At 45.0% G+C, this 17843-nt stretch overlaps 4 non-coding genes across 4 annotated transcripts; all 4 read left to right on the top strand.

Annotated features, from left to right (window-relative positions):
* Positions 1-13880: 13880 nt before the first annotated feature.
* On the top strand, positions 13881-13952 carry trnac-gca (transfer RNA cysteine (anticodon GCA)). Its single transcript has one exon. It is a non-coding gene; the product is annotated as a tRNA-Cys (tRNA).
* Positions 13953-14408: 456 nt separating this feature from the next.
* trnac-gca (transfer RNA cysteine (anticodon GCA)) lies at positions 14409-14480 on the top strand. Its single transcript has one exon. It is a non-coding gene; the product is annotated as a tRNA-Cys (tRNA).
* Positions 14481-16003: 1523 nt separating this feature from the next.
* Positions 16004-16075, top strand: trnac-gca (transfer RNA cysteine (anticodon GCA)). Its single transcript has one exon. It is a non-coding gene; the product is annotated as a tRNA-Cys (tRNA).
* Positions 16076-17070: 995 nt separating this feature from the next.
* Positions 17071-17142, top strand: trnac-gca (transfer RNA cysteine (anticodon GCA)). The gene has a single exon. It is a non-coding gene; the product is annotated as a tRNA-Cys (tRNA).
* Positions 17143-17843: the final 701 nt, after the last annotated feature.

Raw genomic sequence — 17843 nt, 5'->3', positions numbered from 1 at the left:
GATCATCGGGTCCCTACAGTGTGGAAACATTTGGCTCAACAAGTCCACACCAACCCTCCAAACAGTATCCCACCCTGACCCATTCCCCTACCCTATTCCTGACTAGTGCCCCTAACCTGTACATCCCTGAACACTATGGTCAATTTCCCATGGTCATTTCACATGCCCTAAACATCTTTGGATTGTGGGAGGAAACCGGAGCACCCGAAGGAAACCCACACGGACACGAGGAGAATGTGCAAACTCCACACAGTCGCCTGAGGTTAGAATCGAACCCGGGTCCCTAGCGCTGTCAGGCAGCAGTGCGAACTCCATGCGATAATTCATGGAGGCCTCTCTCCTCACCTGACCACCCCTTGTGGAGTGGTCACCCTCAAGCCACACATAACCAGTTGTCACAAAGACAGAGGGAGCTGGAGAAACACAGCAGCATCTGCTGAGAGAAACACAGAATTAACGTTTTGAGACGAATGAGCCTGTCAAAATCAATTGTCTCTGAGAAAGATGTCAATGGTCCTCCATCGCAGTCACGATTGGCTGAATGAACTCCTTCAGCGCTGTAACAATTCGGTGAGTTGTGGACTATGGCTCCTCACTGCCTTAAAGTGCGGCGAAAATACATTAAATAATAACTTTGAAAGGTAACTTGATAAAAGCTTCGAGAGAAAAAAATGTTGCAAGTGCATAGGGACTCAAGCTGATTGAAGAGTTCTTTCAAAGGGCTATCATATGTAATGGCCAAGTGGCATCTTCTGCGCTGTATCATTCAATGAGTTGAAACCTTGCCGATCACAGGTACTTTTACTCATCATAACTTCTAACTCATTCAAAGCTGCACTTCCCACATCCTGTCTGTCCCACACAATATTCCGGGACCCCTGTCCTTGATTACCTCTGTTAGTCTCCCAAGAATCAATATCAAAACCTCTGTCCTTGTACAAACTCCTGCAAACCCTTGTTCATCTCTCCCTCCTGGGTTTTCCTATCTGACCATTCGGATCTCCGGTCCCCTGTGTATAAGGACCTATCCTTTTGTTCCATCATTGACGCTCAATCCCGCAGTTACATCTGCCCTTCTCTGTGACTGCCTATCTGAACCTCTCCACGTTAGCTTCATCTTTCTCTGAGCTACTCGAAATGAATAGATATGAAAATTGGGCACCATATTTAGATGACTGAATTGATTCCACCCCACCAACAAATCACAAACTCTCACGACTAATTGCTGTCCTCTCCATGCCTCAGAGTTTTTGCAGCTTTGATGTCCTATTCAACTCCAAGCTACACAAAACATCCACATTCTCTCCATCTAACCCTAAAACCAGCCATTCGTAGAATCCCTAATGTGTGAGCAGGCCATTTGAGTCCATACCAACCTACCCTATAACCCTGCATTATCCATGGCCAATCCACCTAACCTGCACATCCTTGCATTATGGACAGGAAACCCACACAGTCATGGGTGGAGAATATACAAACCCCACATGCAGATTTGCCCAGGGGTGGGATTGAACCCCGGGTCCCTGGTGTTGCGAGTCACCATGCCACCCCGTTGAAGTATTCCTCCATTTCCCTGTCAACACCCCTCTATTCCAAAGCTGATTCCTGATTCTCCTCTCTCTCTCTCTCAGTTTCAGCTCCCCTTGCTGCCTGTATCACACAAGGTCCTGCTCACCTATTTCAACTGTTACTGTATATTGGCTTCCAATGCCCCAATGTCCCAAATTTCAAATTCTCATCCTTGGCTTAAATTATTGCATAACTTTTCCCTTTTTAACAGCGCAGCCTTCTGTGACCCTTCAACAATGTAACACAATACTCCCCTCGTCCCAATCTGACTCCCTCTGGTGCCAATCCACATTATTTATTTATCACGAGCAGCCAGCTGTGGCTTCAGTTGCTCAAACCACTAGATCTAGAATTCCTTCCTTAAATTCCAATGCCTTTTGACTTCCCTCTTCTCCTTTAAGGCCCTCTGTAAAGCCTCCATCTCTCATCATCTTTCATATCTCTTTCTTTGACCTGGCCTTGCTGATTATTTGTTCAGTGAGGAGCCTGGACCTAGATTCCCAAGTTAACCAATCCTGGCTCCCAAAAGAACAACACTGAAGAAGAGAATGAGAAAAAAAACTTCTCCAATTCCAACCCTATCCATTCCCCCGCTCCATGTTTATCCATCCAATGCCTGCAGCTGTCAAAATCCTAAAATACTCTGTGTCTCTCCTTTCTCTAAGATACTCCTCAAAATCAAGATTGTTGTCCAAAGTGTTATCTGCCTATCCTAAAATCTGTTTTTTTTGGCCTGGTCTAAATTTCTGGCTGATTACATATTCATGAAGCACCTGGGGACAGTTAACATTGTTAGAGGTGCTATTTAAATGAAGCAGGTGTTGGTTCACTCAGTTGGCAGGACAGCTGGTTGGCAATACACAAGTGGCATTGTACAGCATGGGGTTTATGCTCCCAGTCACCTCAGTCTAATGAGAGCTCTGCTCAGACCATGACAACTTTACCTTTTACCTTTTATTCAAATGAATATTGCAGGGAAGCTGAGGAAACTGCAGCTTTCTCATCAGTGCCTTGTGTGCACCTGTCCCAGTGAATGAAAACAAAAGGAACGTCCACTTTGGCTGTTGGGTCCCAGTATTTCACTGAACAACTTGATGAGATCCTTTTACAAAGATGGAACTATGAGCATCTCATTGCTAGTTGGTTATTGATTTTGCAGAATATTTCCACAGAAAAGCCCAACACTGTCTGAGGCAATAATTAATCCAGTTAAAAGATCATACAATGAGATGGGAGATAAGATTTCCCAAAATTCTTTCTCAGGGTGTGGGTGACCCTGGCTTGGTGAGTATTCACTACTATAATTACTTGCATGAGAGTTTACAAGCAATATATTGTATCCATGATTTGGCAATCAAACCTGTTGGACTATAACCTGATGTTGTGTGATTTTTAACTAAATATACTGTATGACCACTTACCTGCAATGATCCAGGTTAATCTGCTGAGGTAAGTGCAGGCAACACAAGCAAACATAAAGTAGTTTGAAGTAATTCGAGGGGCAGACGCTCCGGAACATTGCTATCTCGCTGTCTCCTCTTAGTCTGGTTAGAAATATTTGCACAAATGTCGCTCCCAGTGCAACACCAACCTTAACTCATTCAGATGTGATGATCTTAATACAATGACTAATGACCTGAAGATAAACTGTTTGCCTGAGCTTTTCTCTATCAATCTTAGCACTTGTGTTTGTTGGAAGGCTTACCATATGGATTTGCTAAATTCCCTATAAGCTAAATATCAACAACCCCCGAAGACAATGCCTTGTAATCTCTGTTACCTTCTTAGTTAAACAAGCAGTACTTAGTAATGCTGGTTAAAGTGACCAATTTCAGCAATATGTGTTCATTTCACTTCGCTAAATTTGTATAGGACTGGGCCAAAAGCTCGGGGCACCATCCCAGCTGAACTGAGCAGGAGACAGTAGGAAATTGCTGATATTAACTATGCATTTTCAAAAGGAGGAAAACACAAAGTAGGAATTGGTTGTTGAAAAAATACAATTGAAGGAAGAAGTTAAGAATGAGTCTTGATATCAAAAGGGAAAGATGTGGATGAATTGCGCAGGATAATGTTTGTGAAGGTGGAAGTAGAAAAGTACAGAGGGCCCTAGTTATCCGAACATTGATCGTACAGTAATGGAGTCATAGAGTTGTACAGCACGGAAACAAACACTTCAGTCCAAATCGTCCATGTCGATTGGATATTCCAACCTAATCTAGTCCCAAATTGTACCAGCTTCCATCACTTCCTCTGGCAGCTCCAACTATAAGAGTTTGAGGGTGGCACGGTGGCACAGTGGTTAGCACTGCCGCCTCACAGTACCAGAGACCCGCGTTCAATTCCCGACTGTGTGGAGTTTGCACATTCTCCCTGTGTCTGCGTGGGTTTCCTCCGGGTGCTCCGGTTTCCTCCCACAGTCCAAAGATGTGCAGGTCAGGTGAATTGGCCGTGCTAAATTGCCCGTAGTGTTAGGTAAAGGGGTAAATGTATGGGAATGGGTGGGTTGCGGGTCGGTGTGGGCTTGTTGGGCCGAAGGGCCTGTTTCCACACTGTAAGTAATCTTAAAAAAAAGCACAGCCAGGGGAGAAGCAGCAGCAGCTTTATCTAGCACATGAAAACTGCCAGAGACTGGACTCAAGCACCCAGATGTGCGTGCAAACATTGGCAGCTTTGCTTTGATATTTTATTGATGTTCCTTTTCTCCTATTCCTCCCTGAACATGAGGCTTCAGATACAGAATTATACCAGTTTCTGTTCAGTAACCCAGCCCAGCAGTCAATCTGTGTGTACCTGACCTATAATCAGTTAGTAATAGATTCAATCCATGCACTAGAATTCCATTTAATAAATAGGATATAAGTCATGATTTGGAGATGCCGGTGTTGGACTGGGGTGTACAAAGTTAAAAATCACACAACACCAGGTTATAGTCCAACAGGTTTAATTGGAAGCACTAGCTTTTGGAGCGCTGCCTCTTCATCAGGTGGTAGTGGAGGACACCATTGTAAGACACAGAATAAGTGACATTTAATAAGTGACTATATAAGTGACATTTTTCCAGATGACTATTGCTGGCATCTTGAGGTATTTGCTGCCATCATCAGCACGTGATAAGGGGAAGGACGCTTTCAGGTAGTTCACTGTTCCCAGTCCTTCTTTGTGCTTGCTTTATCTTGAAACTATCCAGTGATTAATAGTAGAGAGTATGTTGTCATCAGGTATTTACAGAAGAGGAAATGTTATAGAGTCAGAGTTGTACAGCACAGAAACAGATCCTTCGGTCCAACTCGTCCGTGCCGACCTGATTAACCTAGTCCCATTTGCCAGTATTTGGCCCATATCCCTCTAAACACTTTCTATTCATATACCCATTCAGATCCCTTTTAAATGTTGTATTTGTACCAGCCTCCACCCCTTTGTCACACACACAGCACACTCTGTGTGAAAAAGTTGCCCCTTTTACATTTTTCCCCTCTCACCTTAAATCTATGCCCTCTAGTTTTGGACTCCCTTACTCTGGGAAAAAGACCTTGGTTATTCACCCTATCCTTGCCCCTTGTGATTTAAAAATTCTATAAGGTCACCCCTTAGCCTCGGCACTCATGAGAAAACAGCCCCAGCTTATTCAGCCTCTCCCTATAGCTCAAACGCTCCAACCCTGGCAACATCCTTGTAAATCTTTTCTAAACCCTTTAAAGTTTAACAGCATCCTTCCAATAGCCAGCAGACTAGAATGGAATGCAGTATTCCAAAATTGGCCTAACCAATGTCCTAAACAGCTGCAACATGACATCCCAAATCCCCCACTCAATACACCGACCAATAAAGCCAAGTGTACTAAATGCCTTCTTCACCACCCTGTCTACCTGCGGCTCTACCTTCAAGGGAATATGAACCTGCACTCTTAGGCCTCTTTGTTTATTCCCCAGGACCTTACCATTAAGTGTATAAGCCCTCCCCCAGTTTGCCTCACCAAAATGCAGCACCTCACATTTATCTAAATTAAACTCCATCTGCTGCTCCTTAGCCCATTGGCCCATTTGATCAAGGTCTGATTGTACTCTGAGGTAACCTTCTTCGCTGTCCCCTACACCATCAATTTTGGTGTTATCTGCAAAGTTACCAACCAGACCTCCTATATTTACATCCAAATCATTTATTTATTAGAAAACACTGAAGTTATGTCATGATTGCAGTATGTATGACTCTATTTGGTCAGACATAATTACTCAGACCTTAGGGAGCTGGTACAGATACAGCTGCTCCCTCCAAAAGCTAGAGAATTCCTTATCTCCACTTGTTGGCTGAGAGACATCAATAGAACAGGTGGAGCCAATGTAACGTAAACGTTCACCTCTTCAGAAACATTGGTTTAATTAACAGTGTTGACCTCTGACCAGGTTTAAATGAGGTATATGAATTTGAACTCAATTAAAATTTACTGTAAATCATTCTAGCATTCTGTGATGCCAGAATACAATCAATGGAGCGAAGAGTGAGGAAGACATAGTTTACATCCAGATGGAGAGATCTGCACTTCAAATCTCCCCACAGTAAGCTTTGTTCATAGAACAAAATCAAATCGACTCAGAAAGGTCACTGACCTGGATTGTAACGCTGTCGCTTGCTCCCTGCTCCACTGAGATTGCTGAAGATTTTCAGTAATGGTGGTATTTATTTGAGAAAATGTTTTATAGTAGCAGCTTGCAGCGTGGCCACACAGAGCAGGCCCATTCTTGAGCTGCACTGTCATAAACAGACCCATTTCCAAGACCGAACCAAGCAGATAGCGAGGGAGGAGACACTGTAACATGAGCAAACATGGATGTTGGGGTCTGTTAGTTTTGAACCAATAGGGTTGAAGATGACATTTTCACATGGAGAGTGGTGCCTGTATGGAATGAGCTGCCAGAGGAAGTGGTGGAGGCTGGTACAATTACAACATTCAAAACACTTCTGGATGGGTATATGAATAGGAAGAGTTTAGAGGGATATGGCCAAATGCGAGCAAATGGAACCAGATCCATTTAAGATATCTGGTTGAAGGATCAGTTTGCATACTATACATTTCGATGACTCTACAAAATCCCCAATTTTTAGGAGACAAGAAATACTCCATTCAAAATCATTCAGTGTCTTGAATCGATAAACTCAACTCAATAGCACTTTCCAAACCTGTGATCTACGAGGACAAAGGCAGCAGATACATGAGAACACCAACCCTTACAAATTCCCCTCGAAGGCTGTCGCTGGGTCAAACTCCTGGAATTCCTTCCCGAACAGCATTATGGGTCAACCTACAGCAGATGGACTGCAGCAGTTCGAGAAGGCAGCTCACCACCACCTTCTCAGGGGGCAGTTAGGGATTGGCAATAAATGCTGGTCTGGCCACCTCCTGTCACTGAATAAGTAACAAAAGAAAAGTTAATAACCAGAGACCACAGATTTACAAACGTTCCTTGATCTCCTAATTGAGACATTGGCCAGGATGTTCTCCACTGTTGGCTACCGTCAACCTACTTTCACTGGCCAAATGTAAATATTGGAAGTCTCAGTAGATTGACCAAAAGGTGAAGCTATTGTTTTCACAACGTAGTAACACACCAAGCAGTGTTCAGAAAGTCTGGTTGCTTTAAAAGGCAGAGACTTCCAATGACTTGGACACAGAGATAGATTTTAAGAAGGATCTTTAAGGAATAGAGTGTAATGACGAAGGCTTTACAGAGTGCATTCCATGATGAGAGATCTAGATTGTGAAACGCACAGCCAGCAATGGTAGGGTGAAGATAAGGGATGAAGACACCAAAATCCAGAACGCGAGGAATTAAATTTTGAAGTGTGGGGCATTGTGTTTGAAGAGGGAGAAAGTAGAACAGACAAGAAAGGGTTGCTGCTGAGCAATAGGGACAAAGAATTAGTTTTATTGTCACATGTACTCAAATGAATACGATGAAAAGTGTACAAGTTGCCATGGATGGGTGGAGAGATAAAAGAAAATAGGCTAACGTTTCCAGTCTAGATTCATCCTCATTAGAGCTGATGTGAAGCTCACTTCAGAAACATTCATTTGCTCCCTCTCCATGGCTGCTGCCTGACCCACTATGATTCCCAGTAGTTTTTGTTTTCAGTCCAGATTCCAGCATCTGTAGTAATTTGTTCCTAAAAGAAAGTCGATATCCCTTAGAAATAATGGAATAACAATTTTAAGCTGCTGAAAACTGGAATAAGAAAGAGAACTATTGAAACTAGTCATCAAATCAAGCTGGAACTGTGGAGAAAGCAAATGAGTTGATGGTTCAAGTAATACTTATTTCTGGAGGGCTTCCTGGTCCTCATGTTGGCTAAAATGCTACTGGTTCTGTTGCTCTTGATTGGATTATTGCTGCGAATACACATTGCTCCCCTGCGTGTGTGTATGTGAGTGTGCGTGTGTGTGTATGTGTATGTGTGTGTGTGTGTGTGTGTGTGTATGTGTGTGCATATGTGTGTGTATGTGTGCGTGTGTGTGTATGTGTGTATATGTGTGTGCGTGTGCGTGTTTGTGCTTGTGTGTGTGTATGTGTGTGTGCTTGTGTTTGTGTGTATGTGTGTGTGTGTGTTTGTGTGTGTGTATGTGAGTGTGCGTGTGTGTGTATGTGTATATGTGTGTCTATGTGTGTGTGCGTGTGTGTGCGTGTGTATCTGTGTGCGTATGTGTGTGTATGTGTGCGTGCGTGTGTGTGCTTGTGTGTGTGTATGTGTATGCGTGTGTGGGGTGTGTATGTGTGTGTGCTTGTGTTTGTGTGTATGTGTGTGCTTGTGTGTGCGTGTGTGTGCTTGTGTGTGTGTCCGTGTGTGTGCTTGTGTGTGTGTGCATGTGCGTGTGTGTGTAGCTCAGCAAGCCAGTATTTCGCTACAGATGCTCTGATTCCGAGTCTACACTCCCTCTTGCTAACTTTAAATTTACCAGAGACAATGATTCACAAATACCCACGTACCAGATTTGTAATTAGTGCAACCTGTGATATTAATTCTACAAACAGTTTAATGCAGGTTGGAGAAATTCCTGATGAAGGGCTTTTGCCCAAAACGTCGAATCTCCTGCTCCTCAGATGCTGTCTGACCTGCTCTTGCTTTTCCAGCACCACACTCTCAACAGCAAAATGCTGTCTGTCTGGAAATGGGAATAAAAACAGAAGTTGCTGGAAAAACTCAGCAGCTCCTGCAACATCCATGGAGGGAGAAACAGAATGAATATTTCAGCAACCTGGCAACATCCTCATAAATCTCTTCTGAACCCTCTCCAGCTTAATAACATCCTTCCTGTAACTGGGTGATCAGAACTGGTCACAGTATTCCAGAAGAGGCCTCACCAATGTCCTGTACAACCTCAACATGACTTCCCAACTCCTATACTCAAAACCCTGAGCAAAGAAGGCAAGCGTGCCAAAGGCCTTTTTAACCACCTTGTTTATATGTGACGCAAACTACCTGAAACCCTAGGTCCCTCTGTTCTACAACACTACCCACAGCCGTACCATTACCTGTATAAGCCTTACCCTTGTTTGCTGGACTAAAAGGCAATACCGAGCATTTATCCATCTGCCATTTTTCAGCGTCAACACTGTTTTCTCTCTCTTCAGGGTCACTCCAGCATCTATTACATCATGTGTTAATGATAATTTCCTGTTTACATATTCAAGTGGTCTGATGAGACGACACCTGGAAGACTGTGGTCCTCTTACTAAAGGAAAGATATCACTTCATTGGAGGCAGTTCAGAGAAGGTTCACGAGGATGATCCCCTGTATGGAAGGTTGTCTTATGAATAAAGGCTGAACAGGTTGGGATTGTACTCATTTGAATATAGAAAAATGAGAAGTGATCTCGTTGAAACATATAGACTCTTAAGGGTCTTGTTCTTGGATCAAAGGGTCTAAGAAGCGAAGGTACTAAGACTGAAATGAGGAAGAATTTCTTCTCGCTGGGAGTCTTTGGAATTCCTTTGCCACAGAGAGCTGTGGGGCCAGAATCCCTCTGTACATTTGAGGCTGAGATAAACAGATTCTTGATGAGTAAAGGGTTACAGGAAAGGGCAGGAATATTGCCGGATCGGCTATGATCCTATTGAACAGCCGCATGGCCAACTGCTGTTTAGATTAGATTACTTAGTGTGGAAACAGGCCCTTCGGCCCAACAAGTCCACACGGACCCTCCAAAGAGCGACCCGCCCAGACCCACTCCCCTACATTCACCCCGACACTACGGGCAATTTAGCATGGCCAATTCATCTAACCTGCACATCTTTGGACTGTGGGAGGAAACTGGAGCACCCAGAGGAAACCCACTCAGCTACAGGGGGAATGTGCAAACTCCACATAGACAGTTGCCTGAGGCGGGAATTGAAGCCGGGTCTCTGGCGCTGTGAAACAGCAGTGCTAACCGCTGTGCCGCTGTGCCACCGTGCCACCCACTTTTTAAGAAAAATACCCTGGCAGAACAGCCTTCAGGCAATGTTCTTGTTTCTTAAGGCCCTGTGGGCTAACTGATCACCTTTTATATTTCACAATTAGCAATTTCTGATGTAGAGTCTCCATGCTACTGGGGATAGATCACATCAATATTTATTGAGGGACGCCTCTTTCAAATCAAGCTCTCCCCCTCCTTATTCTCCATATGGCATTAAGATAGTAGACAATTAAGATTGTGATTTCACATGTGCTAACAAGCAAACACACTAAGTGGCAATTGACCTAATTTAGTTTTAGGAGGTTCGAGAGTTGGCTGGCTCAGGGGACTTGGTTGTTTATGGGTTGGCAGGTTGTGGTAAGTGAGGTATCAAAGGGATTGACATTGAGGCCTCAGCGATTTACAATTTTCATCAACAAGTCGGGTGAAAGGACCACACGTACGGTTGCTAAATGTACTGATGACACAACAGTAGGTGAAAAGGTGAAGAGGGCTGAAGGGGTCTGAAGATTGATAGAGAGAGATAACATGAGTGGGGCGAAACAATGGCCGATGGAATATCATAGGGGAATCTGTGACTTTGGCAGAAAGAATAACAAGCAGCATTTCTTATGTAAATGGAAAGTGATCACATAACTCAGAGGGATCTGGTGTCCCAGAAATGAACCCTATAAAGTCAGTATGCACTCCACCATGCCATGTAGAAGCGACATGGGATGTTCCAATTTATTACAAGGAGAAAGAAAAGTAAGGATACTTGGGAGCAAACGTATTAAGAATTGGTGAGGGTACATCTTAGGTATTGTGTACAGTTTTGATCTTCTTATTTGAGAAGTATAAATGCATCAGAAGCAATTCAAAACAAGTTCACTTGACAGGTGCCTGGGATGAGGGGTGGGCATTTTTGATGAGGGAAGGTTTTAAAGGCTGGACCTGAATCCATTGGTGTTTAGAAGCACGAGAGGATATCTTATTGAAACTTATGAAGTCCTGAGGGGATTTAACACAGTGGATACTGAGAGGGTGTATCCTCTTGTGGGACACGGTTAAAAAGAGAATTTTAAAAAAGAAACAATTGCATGGAGCTGAGTAGGTTTCCCCTTGGGCACGCACAGGCCATTTCTTTATGAGTCAAAATCCTCGATGTTTCAGTCAACATTCTCTCGGAGCTGTGCGGCTCCATGCATGAGCAGCCAGTCCAAGATTCCACACTTGGCAATGGGCTTTGGCACACCAATTGCAACATTCACTTCCACTTCTGGAAGTTGCTGCCACACATGGGTCTACGATGTCTGTACAGGCTGAAGACCATTAGAGGGACTGCTCCTCCCAATCCAAGGTATCTCAATTCAACAAAGAGTCTCTGCCACCAACTCCAGGGCGACCATAATGAGCTAAGTGTGCAGGCCTTGTCAGTTATGCCCAAATGGGCAAAAACGGTGACTGCAGATGCTGGAAACCAGAGTCGAGATTAGAGTGGTGCTGGAAAGACACAGCAGGTCAGGCAGCATCCGAGGAGCAGGAAAATGGATGTTTCAGGCAAAAGCCCTTCATCAGTGATGCCCATATGACAATGGGTCTGGACAATATCCAGACTTGGGCTGACAAGTGGCAAGGGGGAAAGTGGGCACATTCCTGATGAAGGGCTCATGCCCAAAACATCAACTCTCCTGCTCCGCAGATGGTGCCTCTACTGCTGTGCTTTTCCAGTGCCACACTTTTCAATGCTGACAAGTAGCAAGTAAAATTCGTGCCACGCAAATGCCAGGCCATGACCATCACCAATAAGAGGCAATCTGAGCACCAACCGTTGACATTCAGTGGCATTACCATCGTTGAGTTCCCCTCTATCAACATCCTGGGAATTATCATTGATCAGAAACTCACCACCTAAACACAGTGGCTACAAGAGCAGGTCAGAGGCTAGGAATACTGCAGTCAGTAAATCACCTCCTGACTCCCCAAAGCCTGTCCACTATCTGCAAAGTCCAAGTCAGGAGTGTGATGGAACACTTCCCACTCGCCTGAATGGGTGTAGCTCCAACAACAGTCAAGAAGCCTGACACCATCCAGGACAAAGCAGCCTACTTGATTGGCGCTGTATCCACAAGCATCCAGTCCCTCCACCACCCGATGCTCAGCAGCAGCAACGTTTACAATGTATAAGACGCACTGCAGCAATTCACTCAAGATTCTCAGGCAGTACCTTCCAAACCCATGACCACTTCCATCTAGAAGGACAAGGGCAGCAGATATATAGGACCATCACCACCTTCAAGTTCCCATCCAAGCCATTCACTATTCTGACTTGGAAATAAATTGGCGTGCCTTCACTGGGTTAAAATGCTGGAATTTCCTCCCTAATGGCATCATGAGGCAACCCAGAGAAGGTGGACTGCAGAAGGTTCAAGAAGCTCAACCTCACCTTCTCAAGGGTCAACTAGGGATGGGCAATGGGCTGACACCCACATCCCACAAAATAAAAAATAAGCAAATAACAGAATGGTAATAATTCACACTGTCACAGAGCTCACCATGACAGGTTTGCATTAGACCTCCACGGTTGACATACCACCTCAGGATATTTGTTTCTCTGTTTGGCCAAATGCAGTGTTTGGAAACAATTGCCCGGCGGGGGGGGAGCAAACGATCATTGCAGCTAAACTGTGTAATCCTCAGGATTTCAGGTTGGTATGTAGGCTCAGGTGCTTGTTTAATTTAGGATTGTTGACTGTCAAGAAGTGGAAATGGTTTAAATACAAGCTGTAAATGAGGCCGAGGATTTACAGACAGAAGCAAGCAAGGGAAATTCTTCTTAGTCTGTTTACTGAGGAAAAGACAATACTAAATGAACCAAAATTGTACTTACAGGAAGAGACAGGGCATGCAGCCTCACACAAGCCAGCGAACTATTTGCACATTTTCTGCAAAAATGTTGAACAGCACAGCAGGTTAGAAGCAATCAGTAAGTATCTTGCAGGGGTGTTTCATGTGAAATTGTTCTCTCATTCATATCTGGGGTCGGACTTCATACTTGGATCATGACCAAACACGTGCAAAAATATAATGTGCCTTTCACTCTGCTGAACGCAGTGAGTAACATTTCCAATGAAAGATGCGTGAAATTAAGGATCCTTATGGGATGTCCTCAATATCCTCATGATGTCGATTGCACATGAACAGCTCAATATCACGACAGCCATGTGGAACAATACCAGCAATACAATACACAAACCAAAGAATTCAGGGAACAGAAAGACACATCTTTTCCAATTTTTGTGGAAAATTTGTCCACGAACCTTGAATCCAGCGAAACTCAGCTGTTCAGCCAGCTCCATTTCTGATGCAAATGCTCTTAGAGTCATATAGGCATTTTGGAGTTATATACCAGGAACACAGCAGACTTGCCAAAAAAAACCCTACACAAATGCGCCAACGAGTGAGGAACCTTATGCAGTTGTTCTGTCAAGAGATTTTGCGCGACAAGCAGTTTTTCAAAGATCTTCCGTGACCCATCCTGCACAGGAAACACTGAAGAAGGGGTGTTTTGCTACCACAGCAAGGTTCCTTCTGTGATGAACCCCGGAAGGACACGAAGATCCGTGTTGCATCGTGAGATGTTGCAAAACATGCACTGCAGCGCCGAAACGAGAGCATCAAAGCATTGCACGTGCATACGATCAGCGCCGAGGGCATCTGCGCAAATGCTATTGAAGTCAGACAGTCATTTTGGAGTTAGATTCCACATACAAAACATCTGTGCTGCACGTAAACTGTTGAAAGGCACAGACAAGAGAGTTGTTTTCGACAATTGTCACTGTAGTATGTGGAAAGTGTAAACATGCACCGCAGTTTTCCGGTGGGGGTATGGCTCAGTGGTAGAGCATTTGATTGCAGATCAAGAGGTCCCCAGTTCAAATCTGGGTGTCCCCTTTATACAAGCAACTTCCCTGCACTGGAGCGGCTTTTCACGTAACTGCCGTTGCCCATCCTGCGCAGGAAACACTGAAGGGGGGGTGTTTTGCTACCACAGCAAGGTTCCTTCTATGATGAACACCTCAAAGACACAAAGATCCGTGTTGCATCGTGAGATGTTGCAAAACATGCACTGCAGCCCCGACACGAGAGCATGAAAGCGTTGCACGTACATACGGTCAGCGCGGATTCACTCGATGAGTGCATCTGCGCAATATCGTCCGTCCATCACTCAGCCATTTCCATTTCCGATGCAAATGCCATTGAAGTCAGACAGTCATTTTGGAGTTAGGTTCCACATACAAAACATCTGTGCTGCACGTAAACTGTTGAAAGGCACAGACAAGAGAGTTGTTTTCGACAATTGTCACTGTAGTATGTGGAAAGTGTAAACATGCACCGCAGTTTTCCGGTGGGGGTATGGCTCAGTGGTAGAGCATTTGACTGCAAATCAAGAGGTCCCCAGTTCAAATCTGGGTGCCCCCTTTATACAAGCAACTTCCCTGCACTGGAGCGGCTTTTCAAGTAACTGCCGTTGCCCATCCTGCGCAGGAAACACTGAAGGAGGGGTGTTTTGCGACCACAGCAAGGTTCCTTCTATGATGAACACCTCAAAGACACAAAGATCCGTGTTGCATCGTGAGATGTTGCAAAACATGCACTGCAGCCCCGAAACGAGAGCATGAAAGCGTTGCACGTACATACGGTCAGCGCGGATGCACTCTATGAGTGCATCTGCGCAATATCTTCCGTCCATCACTCAGCCATTTCCATTTCCGATGCAAATGCCATTGAAGTCAGACAGTCATTTTGGAGTTAGGTTCCACATACAAAACATATGTGCTGCACGTAAACTGTTGAAAGGCGCAGACAAAAGAGTTGTTTTCGACAATTGTCACTGTAGTTTGTGGAAAGTGTAAACATGCACCGCAGTTTGCCGGTGGGGGTATAGCTCAGTGGTAGCGCATTTTACTGCAGATCAAGAGGTCCCCAGTTCAAATCTGGGTGCCCCCTTTATACAAGCAACTTCCCTGCACTGGAGCGGCTTTTCAAGTCACTGCCGTTGCCCATCCTGCGCAGGAAACACTGAAGGAGGGGTGTTTTGCGACCACAGCAAGGTTCCTTCTACGATGAACACCTCAAAGACACGAAGATCCGTGTTGCATCGTGAGATGTTGCAAAACATGCACTGCAGCGCTGAAAAGAGAGCATGAAAGCATTGCACGTGCATACGGTCAGCGCGGATGCACTCTATGAGTGCATCTGCGCAATATCTTCCGTCCATCACTCAGCCATTTCCATTTCCGATGCAAATGCCATTGAAGTCAGACAGTCATTTTGGAGTTAGGTTCCACATACAAAACATCTGTGCTGCACGTAAACTGTTGAAAGGCACAGACAAAAGAGTTGTTTTTGACAATTGTCACTGTAGTTTGTGGAAAGTGTAAACATGCACCGCAGTTTTCCGGTGGGAGTATGGCTCAGTGGTAGAGCATTTGACTGCAGATCAAGAGATCCCCAGTTCAAATTTGTGTGCTCCCTTTATAGAAGTAACTTCCCTGCACTGGAGCGGCTTTTCAAGTAACTGCCATTGCCCCTCGTGCACAGGAAACACTGAAGGAGGGGTGTTTTGCTACCACAGCAAGGTTCCTTCTACGATGAACACCTCAAAGACACGAAGATCCGTGTTGCATCGTGAGATGTTGCAAAACATGCACTGCAGCGCAGAAACGAGAGCATGGAAGCATTGCACGTGCATACGGTCAGCGCGGATGCACTCGATGAGTGCATCTGCGAAATATCTTCCGTCCATCTGAACTCTACCACTCAGCCATTTCCATTTCCGATGCAAATGCCATTGAAGTCAGACAGTCATTTTGGAGTTAGGTTCCACATACAAAACATCTGTGCTGCACGTAAACTGTTGAAAGGCACAGACAACAGAGTTGTTTTAGACAATTGTCACTGTAGTATGTGGAAAGTGTAAACATGCACCGCAGTTTGCCGGTGGGGGTATAGCTCAGTGGTAGAGCATTTGACTGCAGATCAAGAGGTCCCCAGTTCAAATCTGGGTGCCCCCTTTATACCAGCAACTTCCCGGCACTGGAGCGGCTTTTCAAGTAACTGCCGTTGCCCATCCTGCGCAGGAAACACTGAAGGAGGGGTGTTTTGCTACCACAGCAAGGTTCCTTCTATGATGAACACCTCAAAGACACAAAGATCCGTGTTGCATCGTGAGATGTTGCAAAACATGCACTGCAGCCCCGACACGAGAGCATGAAAGCGTTGCACGTACATACGGTCAGCGCGGATTCACTCGATGAGTGCATCTGCGCAATATCGTCCGTCCATCACTCAGCCATTTCCATTTCCGATGCAAATGCCATTGAAGTCAGACAGTCATTTTGGAGTTAGGTTCCACATACAAAACATCTGTGCTGCACGTAAACTGTTGAAAGGCACAGACAAGAGAGTTGTTTTCGACAATTGTCACTGTAGTATGTGGAAAGTGTAAACATGCACCGCAGTTTTCTGTTGGGTGTATAGCTCAGTGGTAGAGCATTTTACTGCAGATCAAGAGGTCCCCAGTTCAAATCTGGGTGCCCCCTTTATAGAAGCAACTTCCCGGCACTGGAGCGGCTTTTCAAGTAACTGCCGTTGCCCATCCTGCACAGGAAACACTGAAGGAGGGTTGTTTTGCTACCACAGCAAGGTTCCTTCTATGATGAACACCTCAAAGACACAAAGATCCGTGTTGCATCGTGAGATGTTGCAAAACATGCACTGCAGCCCCGAAACGAGAGCATGAAAGCGTTGCACGTACATACGGTCAGCGCGGATGCACTCGATGAGTGCATCTGCGCAATATCTTCCGTCCATCTGAACTCTACCACTCAGCCATTTCCATTTCCGATGCAAATGCCATTGAAGTCAGACAGTCATTTTGGAGTTAGGTTCCACATACAAAACATCTGTGCTGCACGTAAACTGTTGAAAGGCACAGACAACAGAGTTGTTTTCGACAATTGTCACTGTAGTATGTGGAAAGTATAAACATGCACCGTAGTTTTCAGTTGGGGGTATAGCTCAGTGGTAGAGCATTTGACTGCAGATCAAGAGGTCCCCAGTTCAAATCTGGGTGCCCCCTTTATACAAGCAACTTCCCTGCACTGGAGCGGCTTTTAAAGTAACTGCCGTTGCCCATCCTGCACAGGAAACACTGAAGGAGGGGTGTTTTGCTACCACAGCAAGGTTCCTTCTCCGATGAACACCTCAAAGACACGAAGATCCGTGTTGCATTGTGAGATGTTGCAAAACATGCACTGCAGCGCAGAAACGAGAGCATGAAAGCATCGCACGTGCATATGGTCAGCGCGGATGCACTCGATGAGTGCATCTGCGCAATATCTTCCGTCCATCTGAACTCTACCACTCAGCCATTTCCATTTCCGATGCAAATGCCATTGAAGTCAGACAGTCATTTTGGAGTTAGGTTCCACATACAAAACATCTGTGCTGCACGTAAACTGATGAAAGGCGCAGACAAGAGAGTTGTTTTAGACAATTGTCATTGTAGTATGTGGAAAGTGTAAACATGCACCGCCGTTTTCTCGTGGGAGTATAGCTCAGTGGTAGAGCATTTGACTGCAGATCCAGATGTCCCCAGTACAAATCTGGGTGCCCCCTTTATGCAAGCAACTTCCCTGCACTGGAGCGGCTTTTCAAGTAACTGCCGTTGCACAGGAAACACTGAAGGAGGGGTGTTTTGCTACCACAGCAAGGTTCCTTCTTTGATGAACACCTCAAAGACACAAAGATCCGTGTTGCATCGTGAGATGTTGCAAAACA

This window comes from Chiloscyllium punctatum, chromosome 42 (assembly GCF_047496795.1).
Source record: "Chiloscyllium punctatum isolate Juve2018m chromosome 42, sChiPun1.3, whole genome shotgun sequence".
NCBI classification, from domain to species: domain Eukaryota; kingdom Metazoa; phylum Chordata; class Chondrichthyes; order Orectolobiformes; family Hemiscylliidae; genus Chiloscyllium; species Chiloscyllium punctatum.
Note: the sequence above shows the minus strand (reverse complement) of the source record. Positions and strands in the feature narration are given on the sequence as shown.